The sequence below is a fragment of the Hydractinia symbiolongicarpus genome, chromosome 9 (genome assembly GCF_029227915.1).
Source record: "Hydractinia symbiolongicarpus strain clone_291-10 chromosome 9, HSymV2.1, whole genome shotgun sequence".
Taxonomy (NCBI): Eukaryota; Metazoa; Cnidaria; class Hydrozoa; order Anthoathecata; family Hydractiniidae; genus Hydractinia; species Hydractinia symbiolongicarpus.
The window spans coordinates 11,852,496-11,868,949 of record NC_079883.1 but is presented as its reverse complement, the minus strand read 5'-3'; the positions used below and the strand labels follow the sequence as shown (position 1 = coordinate 11,868,949).

At 40.7% G+C, this 16,454-nt stretch overlaps 12 non-coding genes across 12 annotated transcripts; 3 read left to right on the top strand and 9 right to left on the bottom strand.

The window, feature by feature from the left end:
• Positions 1 to 618: 618 nt before the first annotated feature.
• On the top strand, positions 619 to 737 carry LOC130658410 (5S ribosomal RNA). The gene has a single exon (XR_008985625.1). It is a non-coding gene; the product is annotated as a 5S ribosomal RNA (ribosomal RNA).
• A 328-nt stretch (positions 738 to 1,065) lies between these two features.
• On the bottom strand, positions 1,066 to 1,230 carry LOC130660362 (U1 spliceosomal RNA). The gene has a single exon (XR_008987562.1). It is a non-coding gene; the product is annotated as a U1 spliceosomal RNA (small nuclear RNA).
• Positions 1,231 to 1,415: 185 nt separating this feature from the next.
• On the bottom strand, positions 1,416 to 1,607 carry LOC130661409 (U2 spliceosomal RNA). Its single transcript, XR_008988601.1, has one exon. It is a non-coding gene; the product is annotated as a U2 spliceosomal RNA (small nuclear RNA).
• A 322-nt stretch (positions 1,608 to 1,929) lies between these two features.
• On the bottom strand, positions 1,930 to 2,002 carry Trnar-acg (transfer RNA arginine (anticodon ACG)). The gene has a single exon. It is a non-coding gene; the product is annotated as a tRNA-Arg (tRNA).
• A 4,468-nt stretch (positions 2,003 to 6,470) lies between these two features.
• On the top strand, positions 6,471 to 6,589 carry LOC130658409 (5S ribosomal RNA). The gene has a single exon (XR_008985624.1). It is a non-coding gene; the product is annotated as a 5S ribosomal RNA (ribosomal RNA).
• Positions 6,590 to 6,917: 328 nt separating this feature from the next.
• LOC130660361 (U1 spliceosomal RNA) lies at positions 6,918 to 7,082 on the bottom strand. The gene has a single exon (XR_008987561.1). It is a non-coding gene; the product is annotated as a U1 spliceosomal RNA (small nuclear RNA).
• A 185-nt stretch (positions 7,083 to 7,267) lies between these two features.
• On the bottom strand, positions 7,268 to 7,459 carry LOC130661408 (U2 spliceosomal RNA). The gene has a single exon (XR_008988600.1). It is a non-coding gene; the product is annotated as a U2 spliceosomal RNA (small nuclear RNA).
• A 322-nt stretch (positions 7,460 to 7,781) lies between these two features.
• On the bottom strand, positions 7,782 to 7,854 carry Trnar-acg (transfer RNA arginine (anticodon ACG)). The gene has a single exon. It is a non-coding gene; the product is annotated as a tRNA-Arg (tRNA).
• Positions 7,855 to 12,322: 4,468 nt separating this feature from the next.
• On the top strand, positions 12,323 to 12,441 carry LOC130658407 (5S ribosomal RNA). The gene has a single exon (XR_008985623.1). It is a non-coding gene; the product is annotated as a 5S ribosomal RNA (ribosomal RNA).
• Positions 12,442 to 12,769: 328 nt separating this feature from the next.
• LOC130660359 (U1 spliceosomal RNA) lies at positions 12,770 to 12,934 on the bottom strand. The gene has a single exon (XR_008987559.1). It is a non-coding gene; the product is annotated as a U1 spliceosomal RNA (small nuclear RNA).
• Positions 12,935 to 13,119: 185 nt separating this feature from the next.
• Positions 13,120 to 13,311, bottom strand: LOC130661407 (U2 spliceosomal RNA). The gene has a single exon (XR_008988599.1). It is a non-coding gene; the product is annotated as a U2 spliceosomal RNA (small nuclear RNA).
• Positions 13,312 to 13,633: 322 nt separating this feature from the next.
• On the bottom strand, positions 13,634 to 13,706 carry Trnar-acg (transfer RNA arginine (anticodon ACG)). Its single transcript has one exon. It is a non-coding gene; the product is annotated as a tRNA-Arg (tRNA).
• Positions 13,707 to 16,454: the final 2,748 nt, after the last annotated feature.

Below are 16,454 nucleotides of genomic sequence, written 5' to 3'. Positions count from 1 at the left end.
TCGTACGTTTTTGTATTAACTTACAAATCAAATCGCAGTTATGTCTGGACGTGGAAAAGGTGGAAAAGCTAAGGCTAAAGCCAAGACAAGATCCTCAAGAGCTGGACTTCAATTTCCAGTCGGTAGAGTGCATAGATTCCTTCGTAGAGGGCACTATGCTAACCGAATTGGATCTGGAGCACCAGTTTACTTAGCAGCCGTCTTGGAATATTTATCTGCTGAGATATTGGAGTTGGCTGGTAACGCAGCAAGAGACAACAAAAAAGCTAGGATTATTCCAAGACATTTACAATTGGCTGTTCGTAATGATGAAGAATTAAACAAACTTTTGAGCGGTGTAACCATTGCAGCTGGTGGTGTTTTGCCAAACATTCAAGCTGTCTTACTCCCAAAGAAGAACGACAAAGGACAGAAGAAGTAAACCGCTACACTCAGAAAACAACGGCTATTTTTATAGCCACACATCTTTAAAAAAACATTGTTTTTTTCACAAAACTATAACCTTAAAGTCTAATAGATAATCCATGCATACGCCTTGTCCTAAGTAACTCAAAGAAATTAAATAAAAAAATTTGATCACAACGTCAAAATAAATTGCACGTATTTGCACCTACTAATGTCTACGGCCATACCACGATGAACACACCCGTTCTCGTCTGATCACGGAAGTTAAGCATCGTCGGGCCGGGATAGTACTTGGATGGGGGACCGCCTGGGAACTCCCGGTGTCGTAGGCTTTTCATTTTCATTTGCTGTGATATATTTCTTGTTATAACAATTAAGGAACGTGGCGGTTGTTGAAAGTGTTTCCTATGACATTTTCCTACGACATTTTCAGGTGATAGTACGAGAAAAAAGAGCTTTCAAATGCATACAAACTCGATCTATTGCCGATCATCCAATAACCCTGACGGAATGGCAAATAAAATAAAATTCCGCCGCCTTCCGAGGACTTATATCGCAATCACGTTTCGTAACAGCCAAGCGAGGTTTTACCTTAGCGTTTAAGTCACCACCGACATTTGGCCGCGCAACTTTTCTAAGCTCATTCATTTTGACTTAAGGAGGGGGCGAGCGCGGACGCAGGCCCCCACTACCAGAAATTGTACGGTCGAGTTACTGACGTTTGCAGTAATCGCAGAGGTCAGCCCAAGCGTAGTGCAATGCAAGAGCCTCACTCTGGAAGAAAACCCTCATTGATCAGTCTTTACTTCCCCGTCAGGTAAGTATGAGTTGGAACTGCACCGTAGCATGAGGGTACCCTTCAAAGTTTGTTAATGCTTGTGGCTTGAGTGTGTTATAAACTGCCGTGTCGCGGGGCATAGGCTGTATTCTCCCCCAGTGTACGCGTTTTGTTCCCGCCGTAGACTATGCAGAGTGCCGTCGGAAAGAGGACTGCTATTATTCTTTTATTGCTTATGTGGGCCGCCATCGGTAATAGTGCAACACCAAGGCAACCCGTGGTCACGGCGTGAATGAATCCACCTCCATGACCCAAGGCCAAAAATCAGATTAATATACTGACCATTCAGAGAATGGCCTACCAGATATTAAACTGATAAGAACAGATACTACACTTGATCTTAGCCATTAGGCCGAGAAGCGATAAAGAACAAGCGTTGCCATGATAGGCATCGTCCACACACCGTAACTGCTTGTGGAGCATGTCACGTTACTGTAAAGCTTACAACTGTCACCGCGTACGGATGGACGGCGACATAGTAAAAATCACGGCTGTTGATTTAGCCGTAGGATGGAGAGCGACTGTAGCGAGTGGATGGTAACTTACATGAATGCTAACAAAGGCGACGATACTAAGTGCGTGATATTACTTTCCAATATGTCTGCGTACATTCCGTTTATCAACGCATTACGCCAGAACGTGCGCGCGCGTTACACAGTAGACCATGCAGCCGAAATGCGACAGTGCGACCCTGCCAGGAGTCGAACCTGGAATCCCCTGATTCGTAGTCAGATGCCTTATCCATTGGGCCACAGGGCCATGCTTATGACTTCGCCCCATCGTCATTTTGGCTTGCGCATTCGTTTTACTTACGACAGAATTCTTCGTGTTTGTAGCCATGAAAGAAAGGGACTTCTGTGAGTGAATTTTTTTACTGTGGTCTAATAAAAAAGTCGAAACGCAGTGCCCAATATATGAATTGCTCCTAATAGCCGGAAACAGGCCGTGTCGATGATGTAGGCCGACATACGCAACGCAAACCAAAGAACGCTTTATGAAAATCCTAACACGAGCGCGGAAGAAGCCCAAATTAACAGACTAGATGTAATGCTGAAGACCTCAAACTCCAGCAGCTTCTCTTGCAGACTATTGCGTCGTACTACAAATAAAAATTAACATGCTTTCGCATAGTCGCGGCACCCAAAACGGACATTACACGATCTACAGAAACACACATTTCTGTTTTCGCGCCAAATCAATTCCCGGGAGTGGTACTTTTACGTCCGCATACTTCGCACCGTCTTAAATTATATCTCATTTACACGGTAATGTTTAGTATACTTCTACTGTGATAACAAGCATCGTTTATCGTTGGATTGTTGTAAGAAAACATTAAAAATGAGTGAAGCAGCTTCTCCAAAGAAAATCGCACCCAAGAAGAAACCTGCTGCAAAGAAGACAGCTGATCACCCTAAATATGTGGACATGATCAAGGCTGCTATCGCTACCCTAAAGGAACGCGGTGGTTCATCTCGCCAAGCTATTACAAAATATATTCATGCAAATTACAAAGTTGCTGAAAACTCAGATCATCATCTGAAAATGGCTCTTAAACGAGGAGTAACATCAGGCGATTTGATTCAAACTAAAGGCACTGGTGCTTCTGGATCATTCAAGCTAGGTCAGGTAAAAAAAGAAAAACCTAAGAAAAAGGCCGCAGCAAAAAAGCCAACGGCAAAGAAGCCTACTGCAAAGAAAAGTACACCAAAAAAGAAGCCAGCAAAGAAGAGCACGCCAAAGAAAGCAGCAAAGAAGCCTGCCACAAAGAAAGCCTCGGCTAAGAAACCAGCAGCTAAGAAACCCACAAAGAAGCCTGTTGCTAAAAAACCTGCAGCAAAGAAGGTCAAAAAGACTCCCAAAAAGGCAGCAAAGAAGACCGCAAAAAAATAATTTGTGTGTATCTGGCTATTACATTAACAAACGGCTATTTTTATAGCCACACATTTACAAAAAAACATTATCTTGGTACAAAGTTAAACTTGTTTAAGTCACTTAAACAGTTAAAAAAGAGTAAATTTAAGATTAGATTCCCTAAGTTTAAGTATTTTCGTTTTTAAATTTCTTATTTTCCTGCTTTTATTTTTCTTGCCCTTCATATTTTTAACATTGTCAAACTTTATGTAGCATAAAATTTTTATGTAGCATAAAATTTAAACAGAAAGCAGGACAAAGTTTGATATAAAAAGCTAGCCGTAATATTTTTTATGGATGTGTGGCTATAAAAATAGCCGTTTTTTGTTTGGTAAGATGCTTAGGCACGTTCCCCACGAATTCTTCTTGCCAACTGGATGTCTTTAGGCATGATTGTAACTCGTTTTGCGTGAATGGCACACAAGTTAGTATCCTCGAACAAGCCAACAAGGTACGCTTCAGAAGCCTCTTGCAGAGCCATAACGGCTGTGCTCTGGAATCGCAGATCTGTTTTGAAGTCCTGAGCAATTTCTCGCACAAGACGCTGGAAAGGCAACTTGCGGATCAAGAGCTCGGTTGACTTCTGGTATCTTCTGATTTCTCTGAGAGCAACTGTACCAGGTCTGTAACGATGTGGTTTTTTCACTCCTCCAGTAGCTGGTGCGCTTTTCCTCGCAGCTTTAGTGGCGAGTTGTTTTCGTGGAGCCTTTCCTCCAGTAGATTTACGTGCAGTTTGCTTTGTACGAGCCATATTTTAAGAAGTCGATGTAGTACGGATACACAAGACGGTCTAAAATGCACTATCGCGCCAAAGTTTTATTTCTCATATTGATTGACAGCTAAGGTTCAAAACAAACCATTTGATTGGTGCTAAGAAAGTAATTTCTGATTGGCTGCATAATGACATTACGCTCATTACTTTAACATTTTTATAAAATCTGTGTTTTTTGGCTACGGGAAAACGGCTGTATCTTCTGATACACAAAAGCTTTTGACTTTTTTTTTTTTTAGTAAGTAGCAGAAGGTTTGGCGAATTCCAACGATGCCAAATTTATTGCCTTACTGAAACATTAAGACCACGAATTTTTAAAAAAACTACAGTTTTACTTAAAAAAATGTACAAAATGTTCGGAACATTTTGTAATGACGCAACTCTATTGGTTAATTAGGGTGTTTCCACGAGCAGTAGGTAATTTTATGGCCTCTTTTTAAAGCTGTCTGAATTCTGTTAACTCAAACGTTGTTTTTGTACTCGTTCTGTACGCAACTATATCAATATGTCTGGACGCGGAAAAGGAGGTAAAGGATTGGGAAAAGGAGGTGCTAAACGTCACCGAAAAATTCTTCGTGATAACATTCAGGGAATCACAAAACCTGCTATTCGGCGTCTTGCTCGACGAGGTGGTGTCAAACGTATCTCTGGCCTTATCTATGAGGAAACCAGAGGTGTACTGAAGGTTTTCTTAGAGAATGTTATTCGTGATGCTGTAACCTACACAGAGCACGCTAAACGCAAGACCGTTACCGCTATGGATGTTGTTTATGCCTTAAAACGTCAAGGAAGAACTCTTTACGGATTCGGAGGTTAAGCGTTGTCATTGCTCAACAAAAACGGCTATTTTTATAGCCACAAATCTTTTAAAACATTACTTTGTGCACGCTTCCAAATTACACAATGTGTAAAGTCTTGTCACAGTTACATTTATTGCTATACGATACTATGTCATATATGACACAAAAAAAATTTAGAAATACTTTGTAGGGTTAATTTGCCTGGGAGTGTTTCCGTGAAAAGCTGGGTTAAGTTAAATGTAAGCAATAACATGGATCAATGTACTTGTCTTTTCTGCAAGTACAGCTAATAATACGTATGAAAAGTGAAGCTAATCCACACACACATGGGGAAGTATTTTAAATGTAGGCTAGTGTTCTTAAGCACATTATTTAGAAGTTTTATTAACTTCGGTTAACTTGTAGTGACGCCAAGTAAATGTTTTTTTAAAGATGTGTGGTCTTAAAAAAGACCGTTTGTGTTTGGTAGACGTTGGTTTACTTGCTGCTTGTGTATTTTGTGACGGCTTTTGTTCCTTCACTGACTGCGTGTTTTGCAAGTTCTCCAGGCAAGAGAAGACGTACTGCGGTTTGAATTTCACGAGAAGAGATGGTCGACTTTTTGTTTTGAAGAGCCAAACGCGAAGCTTCGGAAGCAATGCGCTCAAAGATGTCGTTGACAAATGAGTTCATGATGCTCATAGCTTTGCTTGAAACTCCGACATCTGGGTGAACTTGTTTCAAAACATTGTAGATGTAAATAGCATAACTTTCCTTTCTCTTTCTCTTGCGTTTCTTTTCACCAGTTCCACCAATCTTTCCTCCTTTTTTGCCGGCTCTTTTTTCACCTTTCTTGGCTACTTTAGGTGCCTGTTTTCCTCCTTTAGCTGCTGCGTCAGACATGGTTAAAAATTTTTGCTACTTAACTTGTAAATAAGCATTAAACTGCAAGTCAAAACTTTTTGTTTATAAGTAAAAAAATCGGATCGAATTCGATCCGAAAACGCCGATACGCAATTTAATTGGTTAAAAAAAAAATCTTTTGTTTAATACTTAATTATGATTGGTTAAAAAAACATGATTTCGATCCTATTTTTATGATGAAAAAACGAGTAAAGTTTATTTCGTTAACACTTACGTTAAATATTCGTACGTTTTTGTATTAACTTACAAATCAAATCGCAGTTATGTCTGGACGTGGAAAAGGTGGAAAAGCTAAGGCTAAAGCCAAGACAAGATCCTCAAGAGCTGGACTTCAATTTCCAGTCGGTAGAGTGCATAGATTCCTTCGTAGAGGGCACTATGCTAACCGAATTGGATCTGGAGCACCAGTTTACTTAGCAGCCGTCTTGGAATATTTATCTGCTGAGATATTGGAGTTGGCTGGTAACGCAGCAAGAGACAACAAAAAAGCTAGGATTATTCCAAGACATTTACAATTGGCTGTTCGTAATGATGAAGAATTAAACAAACTTTTGAGCGGTGTAACCATTGCAGCTGGTGGTGTTTTGCCAAACATTCAAGCTGTCTTACTCCCAAAGAAGAACGACAAAGGACAGAAGAAGTAAACCGCTACACTCAGAAAACAACGGCTATTTTTATAGCCACACATCTTTAAAAAAACATTGTTTTTTTCACAAAACTATAACCTTAAAGTCTAATAGATAATCCATGCATACGCCTTGTCCTAAGTAACTCAAAGAAATTAAATAAAAAAATTTGATCACAACGTCAAAATAAATTGCACGTATTTGCACCTACTAATGTCTACGGCCATACCACGATGAACACACCCGTTCTCGTCTGATCACGGAAGTTAAGCATCGTCGGGCCGGGATAGTACTTGGATGGGGGACCGCCTGGGAACTCCCGGTGTCGTAGGCTTTTCATTTTCATTTGCTGTGATATATTTCTTGTTATAACAATTAAGGAACGTGGCGGTTGTTGAAAGTGTTTCCTATGACATTTTCCTACGACATTTTCAGGTGATAGTACGAGAAAAAAGAGCTTTCAAATGCATACAAACTCGATCTATTGCCGATCATCCAATAACCCTGACGGAATGGCAAATAAAATAAAATTCCGCCGCCTTCCGAGGACTTATATCGCAATCACGTTTCGTAACAGCCAAGCGAGGTTTTACCTTAGCGTTTAAGTCACCACCGACATTTGGCCGCGCAACTTTTCTAAGCTCATTCATTTTGACTTAAGGAGGGGGCGAGCGCGGACGCAGGCCCCCACTACCAGAAATTGTACGGTCGAGTTACTGACGTTTGCAGTAATCGCAGAGGTCAGCCCAAGCGTAGTGCAATGCAAGAGCCTCACTCTGGAAGAAAACCCTCATTGATCAGTCTTTACTTCCCCGTCAGGTAAGTATGAGTTGGAACTGCACCGTAGCATGAGGGTACCCTTCAAAGTTTGTTAATGCTTGTGGCTTGAGTGTGTTATAAACTGCCGTGTCGCGGGGCATAGGCTGTATTCTCCCCCAGTGTACGCGTTTTGTTCCCGCCGTAGACTATGCAGAGTGCCGTCGGAAAGAGGACTGCTATTATTCTTTTATTGCTTATGTGGGCCGCCATCGGTAATAGTGCAACACCAAGGCAACCCGTGGTCACGGCGTGAATGAATCCACCTCCATGACCCAAGGCCAAAAATCAGATTAATATACTGACCATTCAGAGAATGGCCTACCAGATATTAAACTGATAAGAACAGATACTACACTTGATCTTAGCCATTAGGCCGAGAAGCGATAAAGAACAAGCGTTGCCATGATAGGCATCGTCCACACACCGTAACTGCTTGTGGAGCATGTCACGTTACTGTAAAGCTTACAACTGTCACCGCGTACGGATGGACGGCGACATAGTAAAAATCACGGCTGTTGATTTAGCCGTAGGATGGAGAGCGACTGTAGCGAGTGGATGGTAACTTACATGAATGCTAACAAAGGCGACGATACTAAGTGCGTGATATTACTTTCCAATATGTCTGCGTACATTCCGTTTATCAACGCATTACGCCAGAACGTGCGCGCGCGTTACACAGTAGACCATGCAGCCGAAATGCGACAGTGCGACCCTGCCAGGAGTCGAACCTGGAATCCCCTGATTCGTAGTCAGATGCCTTATCCATTGGGCCACAGGGCCATGCTTATGACTTCGCCCCATCGTCATTTTGGCTTGCGCATTCGTTTTACTTACGACAGAATTCTTCGTGTTTGTAGCCATGAAAGAAAGGGACTTCTGTGAGTGAATTTTTTTACTGTGGTCTAATAAAAAAGTCGAAACGCAGTGCCCAATATATGAATTGCTCCTAATAGCCGGAAACAGGCCGTGTCGATGATGTAGGCCGACATACGCAACGCAAACCAAAGAACGCTTTATGAAAATCCTAACACGAGCGCGGAAGAAGCCCAAATTAACAGACTAGATGTAATGCTGAAGACATCAAACTCCAGCAGCTTCTCTTGCAGACTATTGCGTCGTACTACAAATAAAAATTAACATGCTTTCGCATAGTCGCGGCACCCAAAACGGACATTATACGATGTACAGAAACACACATTTCTGTTTTCGCGCCAAATCAATTCCCGGGAGTGGTACTTTTACGTCCGCATACTTCGCACCGTCTTAAATTATATCTCATTTACACGGTAATGTTTAGTATACTTCTACTGTGATAACAAGCATCGTTTATCGTTGGATTGTTGTAAGAAAACATTAAAAATGAGTGAAGCAGCTTCTCCAAAGAAAATCGCACCCAAGAAGAAACCTGCTGCAAAGAAGACAGCTGATCACCCTAAATATGTGGACATGATCAAGGCTGCTATCGCTACCCTAAAGGAACGCGGTGGTTCATCTCGCCAAGCTATTACAAAATATATTCATGCAAATTACAAAGTTGCTGAAAACTCAGATCATCATCTGAAAATGGCTCTTAAACGAGGAGTAACATCAGGCGATTTGATTCAAACTAAAGGCACTGGTGCTTCTGGATCATTCAAGCTAGGTCAGGTAAAAAAAGAAAAACCTAAGAAAAAGGCCGCAGCAAAAAAGCCAACGGCAAAGAAGCCTACTGCAAAGAAAAGTACACCAAAAAAGAAGCCAGCAAAGAAGAGCACGCCAAAGAAAGCAGCAAAGAAGCCTGCCACAAAGAAAGCCTCGGCTAAGAAACCAGCAGCTAAGAAACCCACAAAGAAGCCTGTTGCTAAAAAACCTGCAGCAAAGAAGGTCAAAAAGACTCCCAAAAAGGCAGCAAAGAAGACCGCAAAAAAATAATTTGTGTGTATCTGGCTATTACATTAACAAACGGCTATTTTTATAGCCACACATTTACAAAAAAACATTATCTTGGTACAAAGTTAAACTTGTTTAAGTCACTTAAACAGTTAAAAAAGAGTAAATTTAAGATTAGATTCCCTAAGTTTAAGTATTTTCGTTTTTAAATTTCTTATTTTCTTGCTTTTACTTTTCTTGCCCTTCATATTTTTAACATTGTCAAACTTTATGTAGCATAAAATTTTTATGTAGCATAAAATTTAAACAGAAAGCAGGACAAAGTTTGATATAAAAAGCTAGCCGTAATATTTTTTATGGATGTGTGGCTATAAAAATAGCCGTTTTTTGTTTGGTAAGATGCTTAGGCACGTTCCCCACGAATTCTTCTTGCCAACTGGATGTCTTTAGGCATGATTGTAACTCGTTTTGCGTGAATGGCACACAAGTTAGTATCCTCGAACAAGCCAACAAGGTACGCTTCAGAAGCCTCTTGCAGAGCCATAACGGCTGTGCTCTGGAATCGCAGATCTGTTTTGAAGTCCTGAGCAATTTCTCGCACAAGACGCTGGAAAGGCAACTTGCGGATCAAGAGCTCGGTTGACTTCTGGTATCTTCTGATTTCTCTGAGAGCAACTGTACCAGGTCTGTAACGATGTGGTTTTTTCACTCCTCCAGTAGCTGGTGCGCTTTTCCTCGCAGCTTTAGTGGCGAGTTGTTTTCGTGGAGCCTTTCCTCCAGTAGATTTACGTGCAGTTTGCTTTGTACGAGCCATATTTTAAGAAGTCGATGTAGTACGGATACACAAGACGGTCTAAAATGCACTATCGCGCCAAAGTTTTATTTCTCATATTGATTGACAGCTAAGGTTCAAAACAAACCATTTGATTGGTGCTAAGAAAGTAATTTCTGATTGGCTGCATAATGACATTACGCTCATTACTTTAACATTTTTATAAAATCTGTGTTTTTTGGCTACGGGAAAACGGCTGTATCTTCTGATACACAAAAGCTTTTGACTTTTTTTTTTTTTAGTAAGTAGCAGAAGGTTTGGCGAATTCCAACGATGCCAAATTTATTGCCTTACTGAAACATTAAGACCACGAATTTTTAAAAAAACTACAGTTTTACTTAAAAAAATGTACAAAATGTTCGGAACATTTTGTAATGACGCAACTCTATTGGTTAATTAGGGTGTTTCCACGAGCAGTAGGTAATTTTATGGCCTCTTTTTAAAGCTGTCTGAATTCTGTTAACTCAAACGTTGTTTTTGTACTCGTTCTGTACGCAACTATATCAATATGTCTGGACGCGGAAAAGGAGGTAAAGGATTGGGAAAAGGAGGTGCTAAACGTCACCGAAAAATTCTTCGTGATAACATTCAGGGAATCACAAAACCTGCTATTCGGCGTCTTGCTCGACGAGGTGGTGTCAAACGTATCTCTGGCCTTATCTATGAGGAAACCAGAGGTGTACTGAAGGTTTTCTTAGAGAATGTTATTCGTGATGCTGTAACCTACACAGAGCACGCTAAACGCAAGACCGTTATCGCTATGGATGTTGTTTATGCCTTAAAACGTCAAGGAAGAACTCTTTACGGATTCGGAGGTTAAGCGTTGTCATTGCTCAACAAAAACGGCTATTTTTATAGCCACAAATCTTTTAAAACATTACTTTGTGCACGCTTCCAAATTACACAATGTGTAAAGTCTTGTCACAGTTACATTTATTGCTATACGATACTATGTCATATATGACACAAAAAAAATTTAGAAATACTTTTTAGGGTTAATTTGCCTGGGAGTGTTTCCGTGAAAAGCTGGGTTAAGTTAAATGTAAGCAATAACATGGATCAATGTACTTGTCTTTTCTGCAAGTACAGCTAATAATACGTATGAAAAGTGAAGCTAATCCACACACACATGGGGAAGTATTTTAAATGTAGGCTAGTGTTCTTAAGCACATTATTTAGAAGTTTTATTAACTTCGGTTAACTTGTAGTGACGCCAAGTAAATGTTTTTTTAAAGATGTGTGGTCTTAAAAAAGACCGTTTGTGTTTGGTAGACGTTGGTTTACTTGCTGCTTGTGTATTTTGTGACGGCTTTTGTACCTTCACTGACTGCGTGTTTTGCAAGTTCTCCAGGCAAGAGAAGACGTACTGCGGTTTGAATTTCACGAGAAGAGATGGTCGACTTTTTGTTTTGAAGAGCCAAACGCGAAGCTTCGGAAGCAATGCGCTCAAAGATGTCGTTGACAAATGAGTTCATGATGCTCATAGCTTTGCTTGAAACTCCGACATCTGGGTGAACTTGTTTCAAAACATTGTAGATGTAAATAGCATAACTTTCCTTTCTCTTTCTCTTGCGTTTCTTTTCACCAGTTCCACCAATCTTTCCTCCTTTTTTGCCGGCTCTTTTTTCACCTTTCTTGGCTACTTTAGGTGCCTGTTTTCCTCCTTTAGCTGCTGCGTCAGACATGGTTAAAAATTTTTGCTACTTAACTTGTAAATAAGCATTAAACTGCAAGTCAAAACTTTTTGTTTATAAGTAAAAAAATCGGATCGAATTCGATCCGAAAACGCCGATACGCAATTTAATTGGTTAAAAAAAAAATCTTTTGTTTAATACTTAATTATGATTGGTTAAAAAAACATGATTTCGATCCTATTTTTATGATGAAAAAACGAGTAAAGTTTATTTCGTTAACACTTACGTTAAATATTCGTACGTTTTTGTATTAACTTACAAATCAAATCGCAGTTATGTCTGGACGTGGAAAAGGTGGAAAAGCTAAGGCTAAAGCCAAGACAAGATCCTCAAGAGCTGGACTTCAATTTCCAGTCGGTAGAGTGCATAGATTCCTTCGTAGAGGGCACTATGCTAACCGAATTGGATCTGGAGCACCAGTTTACTTAGCAGCCGTCTTGGAATATTTATCTGCTGAGATATTGGAGTTGGCTGGTAACGCAGCAAGAGACAACAAAAAAGCTAGGATTATTCCAAGACATTTACAATTGGCTGTTCGTAATGATGAAGAATTAAACAAACTTTTGAGCGGTGTAACCATTGCAGCTGGTGGTGTTTTGCCAAACATTCAAGCTGTCTTACTCCCAAAGAAGAACGACAAAGGACAGAAGAAGTAAACCGCTACACTCAGAAAACAACGGCTATTTTTATAGCCACACATCTTTAAAAAAACATTGTTTTTTTCACAAAACTATAACCTTAAAGTCTAATAGATAATCCATGCATACGCCTTGTCCTAAGTAACTCAAAGAAATTAAATAAAAAAATTTGATCACAACGTCAAAATAAATTGCACGTATTTGCACCTACTAATGTCTACGGCCATACCACGATGAACACACCCGTTCTCGTCTGATCACGGAAGTTAAGCATCGTCGGGCCGGGATAGTACTTGGATGGGGGACCGCCTGGGAACTCCCGGTGTCGTAGGCTTTTCATTTTCATTTGCTGTGATATATTTCTTGTTATAACAATTAAGGAACGTGGCGGTTGTTGAAAGTGTTTCCTATGACATTTTCCTACGACATTTTCAGGTGATAGTACGAGAAAAAAGAGCTTTCAAATGCATACAAACTCGATCTATTGCCGATCATCCAATAACCCTGACGGAATGGCAAATAAAATAAAATTCCGCCGCCTTCCGAGGACTTATATCGCAATCACGTTTCGTAACAGCCAAGCGAGGTTTTACCTTAGCGTTTAAGTCACCACCGACATTTGGCCGCGCAACTTTTCTAAGCTCATTCATTTTGACTTAAGGAGGGGGCGAGCGCGGACGCAGGCCCCCACTACCAGAAATTGTACGGTCGAGTTACTGACGTTTGCAGTAATCGCAGAGGTCAGCCCAAGCGTAGTGCAATGCAAGAGCCTCACTCTGGAAGAAAACCCTCATTGATCAGTCTTTACTTCCCCGTCAGGTAAGTATGAGTTGGAACTGCACCGTAGCATGAGGGTACCCTTCAAAGTTTGTTAATGCTTGTGGCTTGAGTGTGTTATAAACTGCCGTGTCGCGGGGCATAGGCTGTATTCTCCCCCAGTGTACGCGTTTTGTTCCCGCCGTAGACTATGCAGAGTGCCGTCGGAAAGAGGACTGCTATTATTCTTTTATTGCTTATGTGGGCCGCCATCGGTAATAGTGCAACACCAAGGCAACCCGTGGTCACGGCGTGAATGAATCCACCTCCATGACCCAAGGCCAAAAATCAGATTAATATACTGACCATTCAGAGAATGGCCTACCAGATATTAAACTGATAAGAACAGATACTACACTTGATCTTAGCCATTAGGCCGAGAAGCGATAAAGAACAAGCGTTGCCATGATAGGCATCGTCCACACACCGTAACTGCTTGTGGAGCATGTCACGTTACTGTAAAGCTTACAACTGTCACCGCGTACGGATGGACGGCGACATAGTAAAAATCACGGCTGTTGATTTAGCCGTAGGATGGAGAGCGACTGTAGCGAGTGGATGGTAACTTACATGAATGCTAACAAAGGCGACGATACTAAGTGCGTGATATTACTTTCCAATATGTCTGCGTACATTCCGTTTATCAACGCATTACGCCAGAACGTGCGCGCGCGTTACACAGTAGACCATGCAGCCGAAATGCGACAGTGCGACCCTGCCAGGAGTCGAACCTGGAATCCCCTGATTCGTAGTCAGATGCCTTATCCATTGGGCCACAGGGCCATGCTTATGACTTCGCCCCATCGTCATTTTGGCTTGCGCATTCGTTTTACTTACGACAGAATTCTTCGTGTTTGTAGCCATGAAAGAAAGGGACTTCTGTGAGTGAATTTTTTTACTGTGGTCTAATAAAAAAGTCGAAACGCAGTGCCCAATATATGAATTGCTCCTAATAGCCGGAAACAGGCCGTGTCGATGATGTAGGCCGACATACGCAACGCAAACCAAAGAACGCTTTATGAAAATCCTAACACGAGCGCGGAAGAAGCCCAAATTAACAGACTAGATGTAATGCTGAAGACCTCAAACTCCAGCAGCTTCTCTTGCAGACTATTGCGTCGTACTACAAATAAAAATTAACATGCTTTCGCATAGTCGCGGCACCCAAAACGGACATTATACGATGTACAGAAACACACATTTCTGTTTTCGCGCCAAATCAATTCCCGGGAGTGGTACTTTTACGTCCGCATACTTCTCACCGTCTTAAATTATATCTCATTTACACGGTAATGTTTAGTATACTTCTACTGTGATAACAAGCATCGTTTATCGTTGGATTGTTGTAAGAAAACATTAAAAATGAGTGAAGCAGCTTCTCCAAAGAAAATCGCACCCAAGAAGAAACCTGCTGCAAAGAAGACAGCTGATCACCCTAAATATGTGGACATGATCAAGGCTGCTATCGCTACCCTAAAGGAACGCGGTGGTTCATCTCGCCAAGCTATTACAAAATATATTCATGCAAATTACAAAGTTGCTGAAAACTCAGATCATCATCTGAAAATGGCTCTTAAACGAGGAGTAACATCAGGCGATTTGATTCAAACTAAAGGCACTGGTGCTTCTGGATCATTCAAGCTAGGTCAGGTAAAAAAAGAAAAACCTAAGAAAAAGGCCGCAGCAAAAAAGCCAACGGCAAAGAAGCCTACTGCAAAGAAAAGTACACCAAAAAAGAAGCCAGCAAAGAAGAGCACGCCAAAGAAAGCAGCAAAGAAGCCTGCCACAAAGAAAGCCTCGGCTAAGAAACCAGCAGCTAAGAAACCCACAAAGAAGCCTGTTGCTAAAAAACCTGCAGCAAAGAAGGTCAAAAAGACTCCCAAAAAGGCAGCAAAGAAGACCGCAAAAAAATAATTTGTGTGTATCTGGCTATTACATTAACAAACGGCTATTTTTATAGCCACACATTTACAAAAAAACATTATCTTGGTACAAAGTTAAACTTGTTTAAGTCACTTAAACAGTTAAAAAAGAGTAAATTTAAGATTAGATTCCCTAAGTTTAAGTATTTTCGTTTTTAAATTTCTTATTTTCTTGCTTTTACTTTTCTTGCCCTTCATATTTTTAACATTGTCAAACTTTATGTAGCATAAAATTTTTATGTAGCATAAAATTTAAACAGAAAGCAGGACAAAGTTTGATATAAAAAGCTAGCCGTAATATTTTTTATGGATGTGTGGCTATAAAAATAGCCGTTTTTTGTTTGGTAAGATGCTTAGGCACGTTCCCCACGAATTCTTCTTGCCAACTGGATGTCTTTAGGCATGATTGTAACTCGTTTTGCGTGAATGGCACACAAGTTAGTATCCTCGAACAAGCCAACAAGGTACGCTTCAGAAGCCTCTTGCAGAGCCATAACGGCTGTGCTCTGGAATCGCAGATCTGTTTTGAAGTCCTGAGCAATTTCTCGCACAAGACGCTGGAAAGGCAACTTGCGGATCAAGAGCTCGGTTGACTTCTGGTATCTTCTGATTTCTCTGAGAGCAACTGTACCAGGTCTGTAACGATGTGGTTTTTTCACTCCTCCAGTAGCTGGTGCGCTTTTCCTCGCAGCTTTAGTGGCGAGTTGTTTTCGTGGAGCCTTTCCTCCAGTAGATTTACGTGCAGTTTGCTTTGTACGAGCCATATTTTAAGAAGTCGATGTAGTACGGATACACAAGACGGTCTAAAATGCACTATCGCGCCAAAGTTTTATTTCTCATATTGATTGACAGCTAAGGTTCAAAACAAACCATTTGATTGGTGCTAAGAAAGTAATTTCTGATTGGCTGCATAATGACATTACGCTCATTACTTTAACATTTTTATAAAATCTGTGTTTTTTGGCTACGGGAAAACGGCTGTATCTTCTGATACACAAAAGCTTTTGACTTTTTTTTTTTTTAGTAAGTAGCAGAAGGTTTGGCGAATTCCAACGATGCCAAATTTATTGCCTTACTGAAACATTAAGACCACGAATTTTTAAAAAAACTACAGTTTTACTTAAAAAAATGTACAAAATGTTCGGAACATTTTGTAATGACGCAACTCTATTGGTTAATTAGGGTGTTTCCACGAGCAGTAGGTAATTTTATGGCCTCTTTTTAAAGCTGTCTGAATTCTGTTAACTCAAACGTTGTTTTTGTACTCGTTCTGTACGCAACTATATCAATATGTCTGGACGCGGAAAAGGAGGTAAAGGATTGGGAAAAGGAGGTGCTAAACGTCACCGAAAAATTCTTCGTGATAACATTCAGGGAATCACAAAACCTGCTATTCGGCGTCTTGCTCGACGAGGTGGTGTCAAACGTATCTCTGGCCTTATCTATGAGGAAACCAGAGGTGTACTGAAGGTTTTCTTAGAGAATGTTATTCGTGATGCTGTAACCTACACAGAGCACGCTAAACGCAAGACCGTTACCGCTATGGATGTTGTTTATGCCTTAAAACGTCAAGGAAGAACTCTTTACGGATTCGGAGGTTAAGCGTTGT